Source organism: Pteronotus mesoamericanus, unplaced genomic scaffold (genome assembly GCF_021234165.1).
Source record: "Pteronotus mesoamericanus isolate MK-2021 breed Mesoamerican mustached bat unplaced genomic scaffold, CSHL_Meso_final contig_1108, whole genome shotgun sequence".
In the NCBI taxonomy this organism is placed as follows: Eukaryota; Metazoa; Chordata; class Mammalia; order Chiroptera; family Mormoopidae; genus Pteronotus; species Pteronotus mesoamericanus.
In genome coordinates, this window is record NW_026555016.1 from 284,095 (window position 1) to 301,121 (window position 17,027).

Sequence of the window (17,027 nt, forward strand, 5' to 3'; positions counted from 1 at the left end):
TGAGTAAGAGGGTGATTCAGAGCATGCCCTTTAATCCAACAATAAGATATGATATTAGTTAACTCATCCTGTCTTTAGTGTTCAAAAAACTAAACTCATCTGCTGTTGCTGAGTATCTTCTGTTGCCCCTTCAGAGGCGCGCTTCGCCCTTCTCCATCCTGCTCTGTGCTTTAAAACACCCAGAGTTTGGCCTGTGGGCAATTAGCAGAGTGGAGAAGAGTGAGGTCGGAGTACTTATCCCCCTTCCTCAGGGCCAGGTCGTTACAAGAGGGCCTCGACTGAAAGCCACAGATCTGTGAGGGCTGTGATAAACCCTGCAACGCACCACCCCGATTTTCCTTCAGGAATGAAGCACCTATTCCCCGCCAGTGCTGAAAGTACTGCTGGAAGATGATCTTCAGCTGTCAGCCCTGAAGAAAACTGCCTTGCCCAAAGTTATACCTCCCTTAATGCAAATGTACAAAGGTCCAGCCAGCCCTTTGCCCTGACTTAAACAAACTTTAAAGGTCATTCATCCCAGCTCCCAAGCACCCCTGCGCTGCCATTCAGTTTCTCCCACTGCTTGATCCTGCTCCCTTCTCCTGAGACCAGTATCATTCCCAATAAATATTCTGAATGCTATTGCCATCTCAGAGTCTGCTTCCTGGAGAACCCTACATGAGGCAATGGCCTTCTCTCCAAATACCTACCCTCTGAGGAAGCCCAAATTAACCTATAGGAGAGACCACATGGAGACACCTTGAGCCTACATGAAGAAAGTGAGAGGTACCCACCCAGCCCCCAACTTTTCCAGCCCCAGCCACTGTCTGATTGCGAGCACATAAGAAATCCTGAGCACGAACCATCCAGCTGAGTCCTCCTCAAATTCCTGTCCCACAGAAACCATAGATAATAAAATGATCATTATTGTTTTAAACTTCTAAATTTAGTGTTGTTATGCAGCAGTAGTAATTGGAACATATTTTTTCTGACCAAGCCTCACTAGTGCCCTTTTGCTCTGTACAGGTGATATTCTGCTCTTTCTAGTGTTCCTTATGCTGTTCTTCTACCTTAACCAAAAGGATTTTACTTTCTACGATTTTCTTAGGACTTCATAAATGTTCTGTTTATCCAGCGTTTATCCCATGTTGCCTTGCTACATCTCTTATATGTCATGTGGTTCTGGTTCACCCAACCACATTGGAATTTCTGGAGAGAAACCAAGTCAGCAACGTGGCTTTCTCTGGCATTACTCACAGGCTTTGGCAGAGTGTTGAGCACACAGTGGGTACTCAACACACATTTAGCAATTGATTATGTCTCAAATTACTCTCAGGTGGCAGTTTAAATTCATACTCCCACTAGGAAATAAATAGTTTGGTTGATGCCTTCTTGAGGAACAGGCAACGGAGTAGCAGTGAAGGATAACAACAGACTGTTCTTCCTCTTAACTTTTTTAACTTTCCCTTTTCCAAACTAGTTAATTTTCAGTCTCAAGATAAAACTAAGCCAGTGCAGCTAATGCCAGTGCGTTCTCTCTCAAATTCAGAGTGATTTGGAACCACCAGAAGTTATTCCTACCCATACCTCTGAGAAATCCTGTCCCAGAAAACCATCCAACAGGTCACTACTGCTCCCCTTAGTGCCACGACGGATATTCAGTACTCAGATTACACCAACAATTCTACATGCCCATTGTGCTAATATTCTGGAAACCTTCTATGTCAACACCCTCCCAGGCAAGGAACGTTGTTATATTTGAATAGAGCCTTAGAGTTAAGGGATGTATACCTATATTTTTATATTTATATCTACCAGAGGTGAGTTACCATTCCAAAGGGGAAAAAACTGAAGTTTACTGAGGTAAGTGGCAGGGTAAACTGTCTCCAAAGATGACGACCAACAATTTCTCCCACGCCCACGCACACATGGGTACTCCCATCAGGATGTGGAATCTACTTCCCCTCCCCTTGAATTTGGGCTAGGCTTTGCGTTCATCAATAAAGCGTGATAGAAATGACACTGTGCCAGTTCTGGGCCTAGCCCTTCTGGCATTTTCTGTTTTCGCTGTCCCAAGAGCTAGTTCTCATGGGAACAAGTCCAACTACCTTGCTGGAGAGAGAGGCCATGTAGAGAGACAAGCCCCAGAAGGTGAGCAACTATGAAGGAAGAGAGAGTCCAGACATCCCCCAGCTGCCCCAGCTACCCTAACAGAGGCCCCAGGCTCATGAGTGAAGTCATCTTGGGTCCTCCAGCCCTTGTCAAGCATGCCAACACCAAGTGGAGCAGAGACAAGCCATTTGGCCATGCCCTGGCCTAATTTCAAATCTTAAGTTAAAAAAGCATGCAGTTTTTAGGTGATTTCTTAGCAATAGATAACTAAAACAAGAGTATGTCCAAGGTCCTATGATTATTAATTGTGAAGATAAATCTCAAACCCAGTTCCTCTGGGCAAAGTTCAAATCCTTTTCCAAGTGAGCACTATAATGCTGTTTAAGTCATGTGCGTTTAATATGCCTGCTCCCTAAAATATCATTCTTACACCCTACTGATGCCCAAAATGCCACAAATAGATATGCGATAGTATGATCCCTGTTGAGATATAAACACTCCAGGATAACAAATAAAACTTAATCATTTTATTAAACCATAGTTGAAGATATTATCAGATATTTTTAAGAATAGGTTTTGATTGGCACCATGAATACTATAAAATAATTAAATTACCCTACATTTTCCAGGTTTCTTCCAATCTCATTTTTTTCTTTAATTTGGGATCCTTTTCTCTGTAGGGATAAGTAATGGTGAAAAAGGAAGCATAAATATTGTTACAGTAAACCTTTGATTATTGCTATGTGAATATGAAATTCTGTGAAAATCTAAAAAATTTAGAATTCTAGGTTGAGATTTTCCAATTTGAGTCACCTTTTTGTGTGCCGATAGAGTGCAAGCTAGTTCTAACGTTAGCCAAAGTCAAACAATATCAGAAGAGTAAATCTCCTAGAAATCCATATTGCAGTATCAAATAGAAATGATTTAGAGATTTTTGCATTCTAAGGATTATTGCATCATTGTATTCCTCAGCACAGATAATAAATAATTGCCTTGAAAGGAATTTGTAACCTTGCCCTGGCCAAGTGGCTGAGTTGCTTGGAGTGTTGTCCCATACACCAAAAAGTTGCAGGTTCAATTCCTGGTCATGGCACATGGCCTGGGTTGCAGGTTCCATCCTTGGACTGGGCACGTACAGGAGACAACTGATTGATGTTTTTCTCTCACATCCATCTCTCTCTCTTTCTCTCTCTCCCTTCCTATTTCTTCCTAAAGTCAATAAACATATCTTTGGGTGAGGATTAAAAAAAAGAAAGAAATTTGTAACTTCAATTACGAGATGACTTTAAAAAAATAACTTGAAACCTCTGGCTAAACATAAAAAACTTAATATACTTTGTTTCCATATCTTCCCAAATCTTACTAAAATGTCTTTGAAAGAACAAGACCTAAACCCAGATTTGAAACTATGTGTGGTGATATATGTTAACTAGACATAATACTGAACATTTCACTATATATACAAATATCTAATCATTATGTTGTATACCTAAAATTAGTATGATGTTCTATGTCAATTATATCTCAATAAAAAAAAATTTCAGATCTAAACACAAAAGGATAAAGAGATTGAGCAAAGAGAAGACAGCTAATGAGAGAGCTCAACAAAATTTTGGAATCTGTAAGCTGATGAACCATGTAGTTCAGAAATGCTTCTTCCTTACTTCAGTTTTCCTTCTTGTGAAAAGGACCAATTAGTATAACCAGACCCCTCTCAGACTTTTACTCATCCACCCTGTGTTGTGATCCATTCCACTTCATTCTCCTTGCTCTTAGGAAAGGGAACCTGTTTATAAGAATACACATTAATCCTTGCTCCTTCTCACTGAAGTCTCCCCCGCCCAGGCTGCTTGATTTTGGGAGACAGTGAGCAGGTTCATTGACTCTCACACTAAGCTGCATCCTCCAACCTGGCATCTAATAGTAATACAGTGATATGCTTATGTCCATATTTACTTTTTAGTTTACTTATCGCTAGCTAAGAACCCTTGCACAAAGAAGGAATGCCATTATTAGGATCCCCTTAAGAAACCCAAAAAACTAGAGGTAATTGTCTTAGCAGAGAAGAGAAAGTTGAAATCTAACTGCTTGTAGGAGATTGAGAGACCAGCTGATTTACATTGTAGAAGCCCACAAGGATTATGAATTTGGAAGCATTAAGAATCCTTGCAGATGAGAAGGAGGCTAGAGCTAAAACAAAAGAATTGGTTGAAGATCATATTGAAAGCAGGTAAAATCCCTTCCCAACTCTGACCTACGGAGATCAAATAAAGTACTTTAAACTCAGAGACCCCAGGCAAAACTAAGGCCAGATTAGGTGTGATGAAAACTGGCAGAGAAAAGTGAAAAAATCTGTATTTCAAACAGTGAGAATTCTCCCAAACCAGCCTCATTCTCTCCTCCATTAACCTTACAATTGAGTGTATCTTCAGGTAAAAAGTTAGAGACTTCCTCTCTAACAAATGGACCAGTCTAAGAAAGAAGTCCAGAAATATTGACAAAATGGTGTAAACTGGCCAGATACCTCTTCTATTTCCCTCACTGTGCAATGTATCAGTCAACAAGCTTCCATATATGATTACATCTTTTAAGTGCTTCACTCTTAAATGTGAATGGATAGGTAAGGATCATCAAATATTTTAAAAAGTTCTTTCATCTAGAAGCAGAACCAAAATAATAAAAATAAAAAACAAAGAAAACTGGGGAAAAAAAGAACTCAGAGGACCACTAAGCTGTACACCCAAAACCAATACATAATTTTTTTTAAAAAATAACAATTAAAACTTTTAAAAAAGAAATCAGGGGAAACAGAGATGGGAAGGAAGCAGAATAAACTTTTTAAAATAAAGCCTGTTAATATCATAAAAGATAATGCATTCACGAGGGTTTTTAAAAATGTTATAAAAGAATATTCACAGAAGAGAGAACTTATAAAAATTAAAATATGAATGCAGAACTTAATTCAGTCTAAGAAGTGACAAAGAAAGTTGAGAAAAATCTCCTGAAAGTAGAACAAAAGGCAGATAGATGGAAAATAGAAGAAAAAAGTAAAGATATTAGAAATCAGTCTAGAAGATTCAAAGTACAATTAACAAGAATTTTAGAGAAAGAAAACACATAAGACAAAATTATCCAAAAAAAATAATATGAGGAAGAGATTCAAGATTGTAGCAGAGTAGGTAGAAGGTACACTCATCTCCTCCCAGGACCAAATTGGAATTACAACAAAAATATAGACCAATCAACCTGAATAATCAACTGAAGACTAGCAGAACAAAAGTCTTATAACCAAGGATTTACAGAAGAAGCCACATCAAAACTGGTAGGAAGGATGGAGACGCAAAAAGGGCTGGCCCCACTCCCATTAGAGGTAGCTGAGATTCCAGAAGGATATCTCAGCTGTGAAGGTTCCCTCTGAGGAACAAAAGGTCTCAAGCCCACACAAGACTCCTCAGCCCAGGGCACCAGAACCAGAAAGAGGCACGTACATAATATCTGGCTGTGAAAATCAGCGGGGATTCTTCTGCCAGAAAGACAGGAGTCTTCTAGAGATACAGACACCCTTTTAAAGGGCCAACCGATAAAATCTCATTCACAGTCACTCACCCTAGGCTCCACAAGAGCAAAACTAGAGTCATGTAAGGAGAGACTGGAATTTGTGGCTCTGAGGAAAGAGCTGAAGGAACAGCCACCAGGATTCCTGCACTGTCATTATCCCATACCTGAGATGCAATCTTTCTTGGGTGGGGCCCTACCCTCCTTATGGCATCAGCCTGAGGGAATGCAACAGCTCCACCTTGCTTCCAAACCTTGCAACTTGCTGAGGAGTCTGCTGCCTGAGCCAGGATGTAGAGGTCTGGGCAGATTGAGGAGGTGTCAGTGACTGAGTTGTGTGGCTTTGGGGTGGTGGCCATTACCCCCACTTTCCTGTGAACATGACTGTTTCCTCCCTGTCACCAGAGATCCACTAGCTCCAATCTCTAGTCTCCCAGCAGCCGCACCCTCCCAACTCTAGGCAGCCCCAAACCTGCTGAGATCTGGCTCCCAGCAGAATCTGGGACAAACTAAGTTGCGTGGCTCTAGGGCAGGGGCCATTTTTCCTTTGCACAGCTGACCAGTGCAGAGCCTTCCCTTCACATGGCCAAATATTGGTCTCTTTGGGCCTGATAAACACTGCTTGCCTCACCCTGACAATTCCCTGAGACCCTGCCCTACCATAAAGGTCTGCAAGATCCCAGAGGGGACAGCTAAACTTGGTATACCCTGGGACTTTTGCTGAGTGGTCTCAGACCCAGCACAGGCACTGAGTTTGAACCTGTATCAGTCTGGTGAACACCACTTGCCCCTACTTGGTAACTCACTGAGAGTCTACCTCATGCCAACTGCAGTACCAGCAGAGGCTCTTTCAGTGACTGAGCCTAAGAGGCAGCCAGCAGGTGGAGGCAGATCTCCAGGTACCTTGGGCCTCTTGTTGACCTGCCCCCAGCTTGGTGCTGGTGGAAACTAGTCTTATGGTGCAACTTGGCCCTTCTCACATACACCGAGGCCCAGCAGAGACAGCAGCACACTATGGATCACTTTGTAGCTCCCAACAGGTTGCCCAGGGCCAGCCACAAATGGCATCTAACATTGACTTGCAGCATAGTCCCTCCCAAGAAGTACCAGGACATACCTAAGTAGCCAGCTTCAGACAACATGAGAGCAGACTCCAATTTAGCTTCACAAGTGGCATATCCAAAGAGAGATCTCAGCAGACACCAGACTCTGCTGAGGTGAAATCCACTTTCTGTGGTCCATGCCTGCACAGCAGCTCATACACTGTGGTTGGGGTTGATCCTTATAGTCAACCAGCCTGAGGGTCCTTCCCACATACAACTGGGCCAATAGCAATCAAGACTCAATTACAACAGGAAAGCTCACATAATCCACACAAGGAACATTCCTGGAGCACCCAGCTCAGGTTGTCAAGGAAACTGCTCTGCTGGGTCCTACTGGACACCTACTACATAAGACCTCTCTATAAGATTGGTAAGCAGAGCAGATCTACCTACTACACTGAAATGAATACAAAGAGAAAGCCAAAATGGGGTGCAAAATCTGTAAATCAATAAACATGATATACCACATAAACAAAATAAAGGATAAAAATCATACGATTATACCAATAGATGTAGAAAAAAAGTGATAAAACTGGCACCCATTTATGATAAAAACTCTCAGAAAAGTGGGACTAGGAGCATACTTCAACATAATAAAGGTCATATATGACAAACTCACAGCCAACATCACACTCAATAGGGAAAAACTACGAGTGTTCCCTTTAAATCAAGAATAAGTCAGGGATGTCTTCTTTCACCATCTAATTCAACATAGTACTGGAAATCCTAGCCATAGTAATCAGACAAGAAGAAGAAATAAAAGGTCTCCAGAATGGAAAGGAAGAAGCAAAATTGTCATTTGCAGATGACATGATACTGTAAATAGAGAATACTAAAGATTCCACCAAAAAACCATTAGAACTGATAAATGAGTTCAGTAAAGTAGCAGGATACAAAATAAATATCCAGAAATCAGGTGCATTTTTATATACCACTAATGAACTGTCAGAATGGAAACTAAGAAAACAATGCCATTTACAATTGCATTAAAAAATAAAACCCACCTAGGAGTAAATTTAACCAAGAGCGCAAAAGACCTCTATTCAGAAAATTAATGACACTGAAGAAAGAAATTGAAGAAGGTACAAATAAGTGAAAATTTATAGCATGTTCATGGATAGGAAGAACTAACATCATTAAAATGTCCATACTGGAATTTCCTCAAAAAACTAAAAATGGAACTGCCTTTTGACCCAGCAATTCCACTGCTGGGGTTATACACAAAGAATCCTGGAACACCAATTCAAAAGAACCTATGTACCCCAATGTTCATAGCAGCACAATTTACAATAGCCAAGTGCCCATTAGTAAATGAGTGGATCAAAATACTACGGTACTTTTCCACAATGGAATACTACACAGCAGAAAAAAAAGGAGCTCCTACCCTTCAAGACAGCATGGATAGAACTGGAGAGAATTTTGCTAAATGAAATAAGCCAGGTGGTGAAAGACAAATATCATATGATCTCACCTATATATGGAACCTAATCAACAAAACAAGTGAGCAAAATATAACCAGAGACATTGAAATAAAGAACAAGCCAGCAGTAACCAGAGGTGAGAGAGGAGGGGGATAATGGGGGAAAGAAGAGGAAGGGTCATGAAGGAACATGTATAAAGAACCCATGGACAGACTCAAAAGGGGGTAGGATTGAGGGAGGGTGGGGCAGGGGAAAGTGGTAGCGGGAAAGTGGAGACAACTGTTCTTGAACAACAATTATATAAATATCCGGCCAAGATGGAGCCGTAGGTAGATACACTTTGCCTCCTGGCACAACCAAAAGAAGGACAACAAATTTAAAAACAAAAAATAACCAGAACTGCCAGAAAATCGAAACGTATGGAAGTCCGACAACCAAGGAGCTAAAGAAGATACATTAATCCAGACCAGAAGGAGGGGTGGAGATGAGCAGCCAGGAAGCAGAGGACCAGCAGCAAGGCAGTGGCTGGGGAATTGGGTGGTCCCACATTTGCGTGCAGATAAACTGGGAGAAACAGCTGGGGAGCGAGACACACTGCACAATCCAGGGCTCCAGTGTGGGAAAAGAAAGCCCCAAAACGTCTATAGGTAAAAACCTCTGGGAGTTGTGGCAGCAGGAAAAACTCCCAGTCTCACAGGAGAGTCCGTTGCAGAGACCCACGGGTTCTTAGAATGTACACAAACTCACTCACCTGGGAATCAGCACCAGAAGGGCCCAATTTGCTTGTGGGTAGCGGGGGAAATGACTGAAAGCAGGCTGAGAGCCAAGCAAGTGGTATCGTTCCCTCCCGGACCCCTCCCCCACACACAGCGTTACAATGCAGCCACCTGGTTTGCCCCGTCCTGGCAAATACCTAAGGCTCTGCCCCTTCCAGCATAACAGGTACACTGAGGACAAAGAAATATGGCCCAAATGAAAGAACAGATCAAAGTTCCAAAAATACAACTAAGCAATAAACAGACAGCCAAACTATCAGATACGCAATTCAAAACACTGGTAATCTGGATGCTCACAGAATTGGTTAAGTGTGGTTACAAAATGGAGGAAAAAGTGAAGGTTATGTAAAGTGAAACAAAGTATACAGGGAATCAACAGTAAAGGGAAGGAAACCAGGACTCAAATCAATGATTGGGAGCAGAAGAAAGAGATAAACATTCAACCAGAACAAAAAGAAGAAACAAGAATACAAAAAGATGAGGAGAGGCTTAGGAAACTCTGGGACAACTTTAAACGTTCCAACATCTGAACATTGCCAGAAGAGGAAGAGCAAGAAACTGAAAACTTATTTGTAAAAATAATGAAGGAGAACTTTCCCAATCTGGCCAAGGAAAAAGACTTCCAGGAAGTCCAGGAAGCTCAGAGAATCCCAAAGAATTGGGACCCAGAGAAGCATACACCAACTCACATCGTAATTAAATTACCCAAGATTAAAGATAAGGAGAGAATGTTAAAAGCAGCAAGAGAAAAGGAGACAGTTACCTACAAAGGAGTTCCCATAAGACTATCAGCTGATTCCTCAAAAGAAACCTTGCAGGCGAGAAGGGGCTAGCGAGAAGTATTCAAAGTCATGAAAGACAAGGACCTGCATTTAAGATTACTGTATCCAGCAAAGCTATCATTTAGAATGGAGGGGCAGATAAAGTGCTTCCCAGATAAGGTCAAGTTAAAGGAGTTCCTCATCACCAAGCCCTTATTATGTGAAATATTAAAGAGACTTATCTAAGAAAAAGAAGAAGATCAAAAACTGTGAACAGTAGAATGACAACAAACTCACAACTATCAACAACTGAACCCAAAACAAAAACAAAAACAAAAGCAAACTAAGCAAACAACTAGAACAGGAACAGAATCATAGAAATGGAAATCAGAGGGGAGAGGGAGGGAGAAGAATAGGGGAAAAGCTACAGGGAATAAACAGCATAAATAGTAGGAACAAAATAGGCAGGGGGAGGTTAAGAATAGTATAGGAAATGAAGAAGCCAAGGAACTTATATGTATGATCCATGGACATGAACTAAGGAGAGGGGAGAATGCTGGGGGGAGGGGCGGTGGAGGGTAGAGGGGAATAAAGGGAAGAAAAAAAAATGGGATAACTGTAATAACATAATCAATAAAATATATTTTAAAAATAATAAAGGTATAAGTATACATTAAAGGGGAAATTAGACACCCTTGGTCAAGATGGAAGCGTAGGTAGATACACTTTGCCTTCTTGTGCAACTGAAAGACAACAAATTTTAAAACAATAAATAAATAAATAAATAAATAAATAAAAAGTCCATATTACCTAAAGTGATTTATCAATTCAATGCAATTCCTATCAAGATACCAATGACGTATTTCACAGAACTAGAACAAACATTCCAAAAATATTTTATGGAACGACCAGACTCTGAATAACCACAGCATTCTTGAGAAAGAAGAACAAAGTTAGAGGAATTATGCTACCTGGTATCAGACAATACTACAAGGCCATAGTTATCAAAACAGCAGGCACTGGCATTAAAAACAGACACATAGACCAACTGAAGAGAATAGAGAGCCCAGAGATAAACACACACCTTTCTGGTCAATTGATATGTGACAAAGAAGGCGAGAATATATAGTGGAGTAAATACAATCTATTCAATAAATGGTGTTAGAAAAATTGGACAATTATGTACAAAAAAAAATGAAATTAGATCACCTCACACCATACAGAAGAATAAACTCAAAATGAATTAAAGAATTAAATGTAAGTCTCAAAACTATAAAAACCCACCCTGATGGGTGTGGCTCAGTGAATGAGGGCTGTCTGGCAAACCAGTCTAAGGCACATGCCTGGCTTGTGGGCCAGGTCCCCAGTGGGGAGCGCGTGAGAGGCAACCACACATTGATGTTTCTCTTCCTCTCTTCTTCCCTCCCTACCCCTCCCTTTAAAAATGAATAAATAAAATATTTTTTAAAAACATAAAAATCCTAGAAGAAAACATAGGCAGTAAAATCTCAGATATTTCTCATAGCAATATTTTTTCAGATATATCTCCTCAGGCAAGGGAAACAAAAGATAACATAAACAAATGGCACTACATAAAACTAAAAAGTTTTTGCACAGCAAAGGAAACCATCAACAAAATAAAAAGACAACCCCCTGAATGGGAGAACATATTAACCTATGATACATCTTAGGGGTTAATATTCAAAATTTATAAATAACTTAACATCAAAAAAAAAACAAACAATCCATTAAAAGATGGGCAAAGGACCTGAATAGACCTTCTCCAAAGAGGACATACAGATAGCCAATAAACATATGAAAAGGTGCTCAATGTCACTAATCATCCAAGAAATGCAAATTAAAACCACAATGAGCTACCACTTCACACCTGTCAGAATAAGTATCATCAATAAATCAAGTGCTGGCTAAGATGTAGAGCAAAGGAAACCCTCATGTGCTGTTGATGGGAAGGCAGACTGGTGCAAAAAATTAAATATGGATCTGCCTTATGATCCAGCAATTCTACTTCTGGAAATATATCCAAAGAAACCCAAACACTAATTCAAATGAATATATGCACCCCTGTGTTTATTTATTTTTTTAATTAAAATTTTATGTATTTATATTTAGAGAAAGGGTAAGGGAGGAAGAGAGGGAGAGAAACATTGATGTGAGAGAAACATCAATTGAAAGCACCCCGACTGGACAATCTGCAACCCAGGCACATGCCCTGACCAGGGACTGAACTGGTGACCTTTCACTTTACAGGACAATGCCCAACCCAGCTGAGCCACACTGGTCAGGGATGCACCCCCATGGTTACTGTAGCATTATTTGCAACAAGCAAGATCTGGAAGCAGCCCATGTGCCCATCAGTAGATAAGTAGATAAAAAAGCTGTGGTACATTTATACAGTGAAAAAATACCCACCAGTCAAAAAGAAGGAAATCTTACCTTTTGTGACAGAATAGATGGACCTGAGGAGTATTATGCTAAGTGAAATAAGCCAGTGAGAGAAAGACAAACACCACATAATTTCATTTGTATCTGAACTCCAAGTAAATTAACAAACAAAATAGAAATGGACTCCTAGATACAGAGAACAGACTGACAACTGTCAGAGAGGGGGGTGTTATGGGGCTAGGTGAAAAAAGTGAAGGGATTAAAAAAACTCATAAAGACAACAGTATGGTGATTACCAGAGGTTAAGGGGGTGGGGAGAAACAGAAGAGGGGAGGGGGTGATAAATGGTTGCCGGAGGACAACTGACTTCGGGTGAACGCCCAACACATTACACAGATGATGTTTTATAGAACAGTACACCTGAAACCTATATAATTTTATTAACCAATGTCAATAAAAATAAAGAAGTTTTTTTAAATTTTTTAAAGTATGTTTTATTGATTATGCTATGACAGTTGTCTCATATTTTTTCTCCCCTTTATCCACCTCCACCCAGTAACTCCATTCCCTCCAGCGTTCCCCCTCTATGTTCATGCCCATGGGTCATACATGTAAGTTCTTTGGCTTCTCTATTTCCTATACTATTCCTAACCTCCCCCTCTCTATTTTGTACCTACCAATCATGCTTCTTATTCCCTGTACTCTTTCTCCCATTCTCCCCTCCTCCTTCTCCCTGCTGAAAACCCTCCATACCATTTCTGTGATTCTGTTCCTGTTCTAGCTGTTTGCTTAGTTTTTGTTTTGTTTTTGTTTTCAAGGTTCAGTTGTTGATAGTTGTGAGTTTGTTGTCATTTTACTGTTTATAGTTTTGATCTTTTTTTTCTTAGATAAGTCCCTTTAACATTTCATGTAATAAGGGCTTGGTGATGATGAACTCCTTTAACTTGACCTTATCTGGGAAGCACTTTATCTGCCCTTTTATCCTAAATGATAGCATTGCCTGATAAAGTAATCTTGGATGTAGGTCTTTGCTTTTCATTACTTTGAATACTTCTCGCCAGCCCCTTTTCCCCTACAAGGTTTCTTTTGAGAAATCAGCTGATAGTCATATAGAACTTCTTTGTAGGTAACTCTCTACCTTTCTCTTGCTGTTTTTAAGACTCTCTGTGTCCTTAAAGAACTCACTATATTCATTAATGCAGACTTTACTCATCTTTAAGCCTAAATTTCCCCCAAATGAACATATCTCTCACTTTATACTGAAAAATCCACAAGAAGATGGGATTCATTGTATGAAAACTTAACCATGATACAAATTAATTTTATTGATATTTCTGTGTGATAGATAAAAGGTCATGAGGGAAAGAAAAATACTGAATTTCTGCCTTGTTGTGGAACACCAATTGTAGGGTCCTCTGTTTATCTCTCCAAAGAAAGGAGAAAAGACAACAACTCATGTCTATACTACTGAAAGAGTATAACATTTATGGAGGACAACGTGGCAATAAATGGAGCAAAAACCCTAAAAAGAGGCACATCTCAAATTAAAAACAAAAGAGAGTTTCACTACAGGCCTATTAGAATGGCTACTTTTTTCTTTCTTTCTTTCTTTCTTCTTCTTCTTCTTCTTTTTTTTTTTTTTTTTTTTTGTAACTATCAATATCAAGTGCTGGAGAAACTGGAGCTCTCATGCTGATGGGAATGAACAGCATACGACCGCTATGAAAAACAGTTTGGCAGATTTTTACAAAGTTAAACATATACTGACCATACAACCCAGCTACTAGGTATTTACTCAAGATCAACAAAAAAACCTAAGTTCACTCAAAAAACCTGTAATTGTAGGTTTATGGTGGTTTTATTCATGGATGCCAAAAACTAGAAACAACCCACATGTTCTTCAGTTGGTAAGTGGACAAATAAACCTTGGTACATCTATATAATGAAAAAACTCAGCAACAAAATGAAACCAGTTTTGATATGCAACAAATGAACGAATGCAAACTGAAAGAAGCCAGGCTCAAAAGACCACATATTGTATGTACAATATAATATATATGACATTCTGGAAAAGACAAAATTATAGAGTCAGAAAACAGCTCAGTCATGACCAAAGGATGAGTGTGGGAAGAGAAGCTGACTAGGAAGAGGCCGGGGGAATTATGGTGGGGAGGGTGCAGGGAGGGGGGAACCCCTCTTCGTCTAGATTGTGATGGTGGTCACATGACTGTATGTATTTATCAAAATTCATAGAAATGTACACTAAAAAAGGTAAATTTTACTGTAGGTAAGTCATACCCCCATAAACTTGATTTTAAAAAAGGAATGAATTTGAACTTTTTTTTCAGTTAGAAGGCTGTTTTTTTTTAAGTATATACCCTCTTGCAATTCTACTTCTAAGAAACAGCTGGACAAGTGTGCAAATATATATGAACAAGAATATTCTAACTGAAGTATTGTTTGTCATAAGTAAAAACTGGTGGGGAAAAACCCATAAAAATCCAAAGGCAGAGGACTGGTTAAATACATCAGGTTACTACTATATAATACTATGCAGTTTGATGACATGGATTTATGTTTTTGACATAGAACAATGTTCACAAAACAGTGTTAGATAAAAGGGTTATAGGCCAATTATGCACATAGTATTGTCCTATTTTTATTAAAAAATACAATATTTATACACACAAAATATATGCATTTAGATGTAGCATCATAGAAAAAAGCTTGTAAGATATTAGAATGTTAATAGTGCTTATTTTTAATTGTGAAAATTTCGAGTGATTTTTTTGAAATTTTCTATTTGCCATAATCAGGTATTACTTCTATAATTTAAAATTTATAATTAAGAGGAAAAGTGACAAGCCACTGCCAAGATCTGACATTATTGACTGTTCTCCGAACTCCAAGAACTGTTTCTTTTTTATTGTTTTTAAAAAGGAGCGAAAAGATCAATTCTTCCCAAAGTACATGGATTTATAACCAACCTATGACAGTGCTACTTAAATAAAATATATATAATTCATGAAACAACAAGCAAGTTACATGGGAAAACAATGGGGAGAATGCAGCGTCTATGAGCTCATTAATAATTGTATTTCGTTGTTGCAGATGTTGCCTTAGAAATTACTTGAAGCTTAAAAGAAAGGTTTATTAGTTTTTGTATTTGGATTTCCTCCTCAGAGCAGTTCCTCCTCAACTACTACAGGGAATTAACTGAGCCAGAGATGCCCTCTATTTTCTTTAAAAGTTGTTGTTTTTTAAGTATTTTAACATGTTTTGGATGAGGGGTTGGTCAGTGCCTGATTCCCTGTTCTATTAATATTTCTATGAGACCTCAGCCAAGTCCCTTTACCTTTCAAGACTCATATCCTTTAGAAAAATGTATAGGTATCTTGAGAGCAAAATGTCAATGAAATAAGGTTTCAGAGAAATCCAAATCATGTGTCACAGTCTGATCTGAGAACAGACTTACTATTTGGGAGATGATTTAAACCAGTAATAAGCTACCCATCATCACAAGAGTTTGGTGTATCTTCTAATTTCTATTTCTACAACAACTCAGACATACATTTTTTTCAAAAACAAAGAAAAAAATATTCTTTAAATCTTTAAGCCATCGAAGGTTAGTGGTAGAAGTGTTAATGTCTTTTGCGTGAGTTGGTAAGCAACCACCATTTGAGTTAGATGAATGGCAGGGAATAAGAAGAAAAGGGAGAAGGTAGGTAGAAGGAGGCAGCCACCAGAGCAGATGAAGCAAGAAATTAGTTCCAGAGCACCATGATATCCTTTTCCTTTCTTCCTTGCACAGGAAGCACTTTATTAACTATATTAAGGAGAATCCTGTTTTGATGTCAAATCTGGTGTCATCCTCAAAGACAGTGAAGCATCAGTCTGCCTTCCTTGGAGTGGCAATTTTTATGTTCTTACACATAACTATAGAACCTGGTTATGCTCCCATCCTGTGGAAAGATTAGGTAAAGAAAATCTCACTGCTAATTGTCCACCTGCCTTTGTTCCCATAAACCCTTTGCTCTACCACTGTTTAGAACTCCTTGCCATTGTATTCCAGTAATTGGGTAAGGTACCTGCACCCACTAAGAAACTGAGAAGTTCCTGAGGGCAGGGAGTATGTCTTACTCATTTTTTATTTCTAGGGTCTGGCATGGTGCCTAGCACCTAGAAGTACACCATACATGTTTGTAACTAAAGAAGGTATTGTTGCTAAGTCTACAAAAGTGATTGCAAAGAACAAGGCCAGGTGTCTGGAATCGCTGCAAAGAATGGCAAACCCCTTACTGCCTCTGCTCCTCCAGTTGATGTAGGGCAGTTATTCTCTTGTGGTCCCTCAGACCAATAGCTTCAGCATCACCTTAAAAGTGCAAATCTCTGGACATACCCCAGACCTATAAAATCAGAGGCTGTGGAAAGGAAAGCCCCAGAAATCTGTATTTTAAGATTTCCAGATGACTCAGGCACAGTGACGTTTGAGAAGCAGTGCTGCAGGAGAAAGTTCAGTGGCACCTGTGTCCTTTCTCTGGTTCAGCTTAGCAACTCTATAACAAACCATGGGAAAATCCCCCAAATCCCTCAAAACTCAGTCTTTACAAGGTAAGCAAGGAAGTTGGAATGATGCCTGAGGACCCTTCTGGTTTAAAATTCTGCAAAATACCAAAGGTAGAAAGAAAGTAAATAAATGTCCCAATGACTAGATTCATTCATTCAATCAGCAAATATTTATGTACCAGGCAGTGCTCTGGGCATGGAATCAATGCATGACACAAAATTACTCCTTTTTAGTTAAAGTTGCAACATTTCAGACCACAAATTTGTACCTGTCCTCTGTCTACAACAGTCTCATACTGCATTAGTCCTGCAATGTGAAATGGAAAATGAAGAAAGTGATCCAAAGAGTTC

General features: G+C 39.4%; 1 protein-coding gene across 1 annotated transcript in view; it reads right to left on the bottom strand.

The window, feature by feature from the left end:
* Positions 1-17,027, bottom strand: part of ANP32E (acidic nuclear phosphoprotein 32 family member E) — a 38,070-nt gene that overhangs the window by 17,525 nt on the left and 3,518 nt on the right. The window lies entirely within an intron of this gene.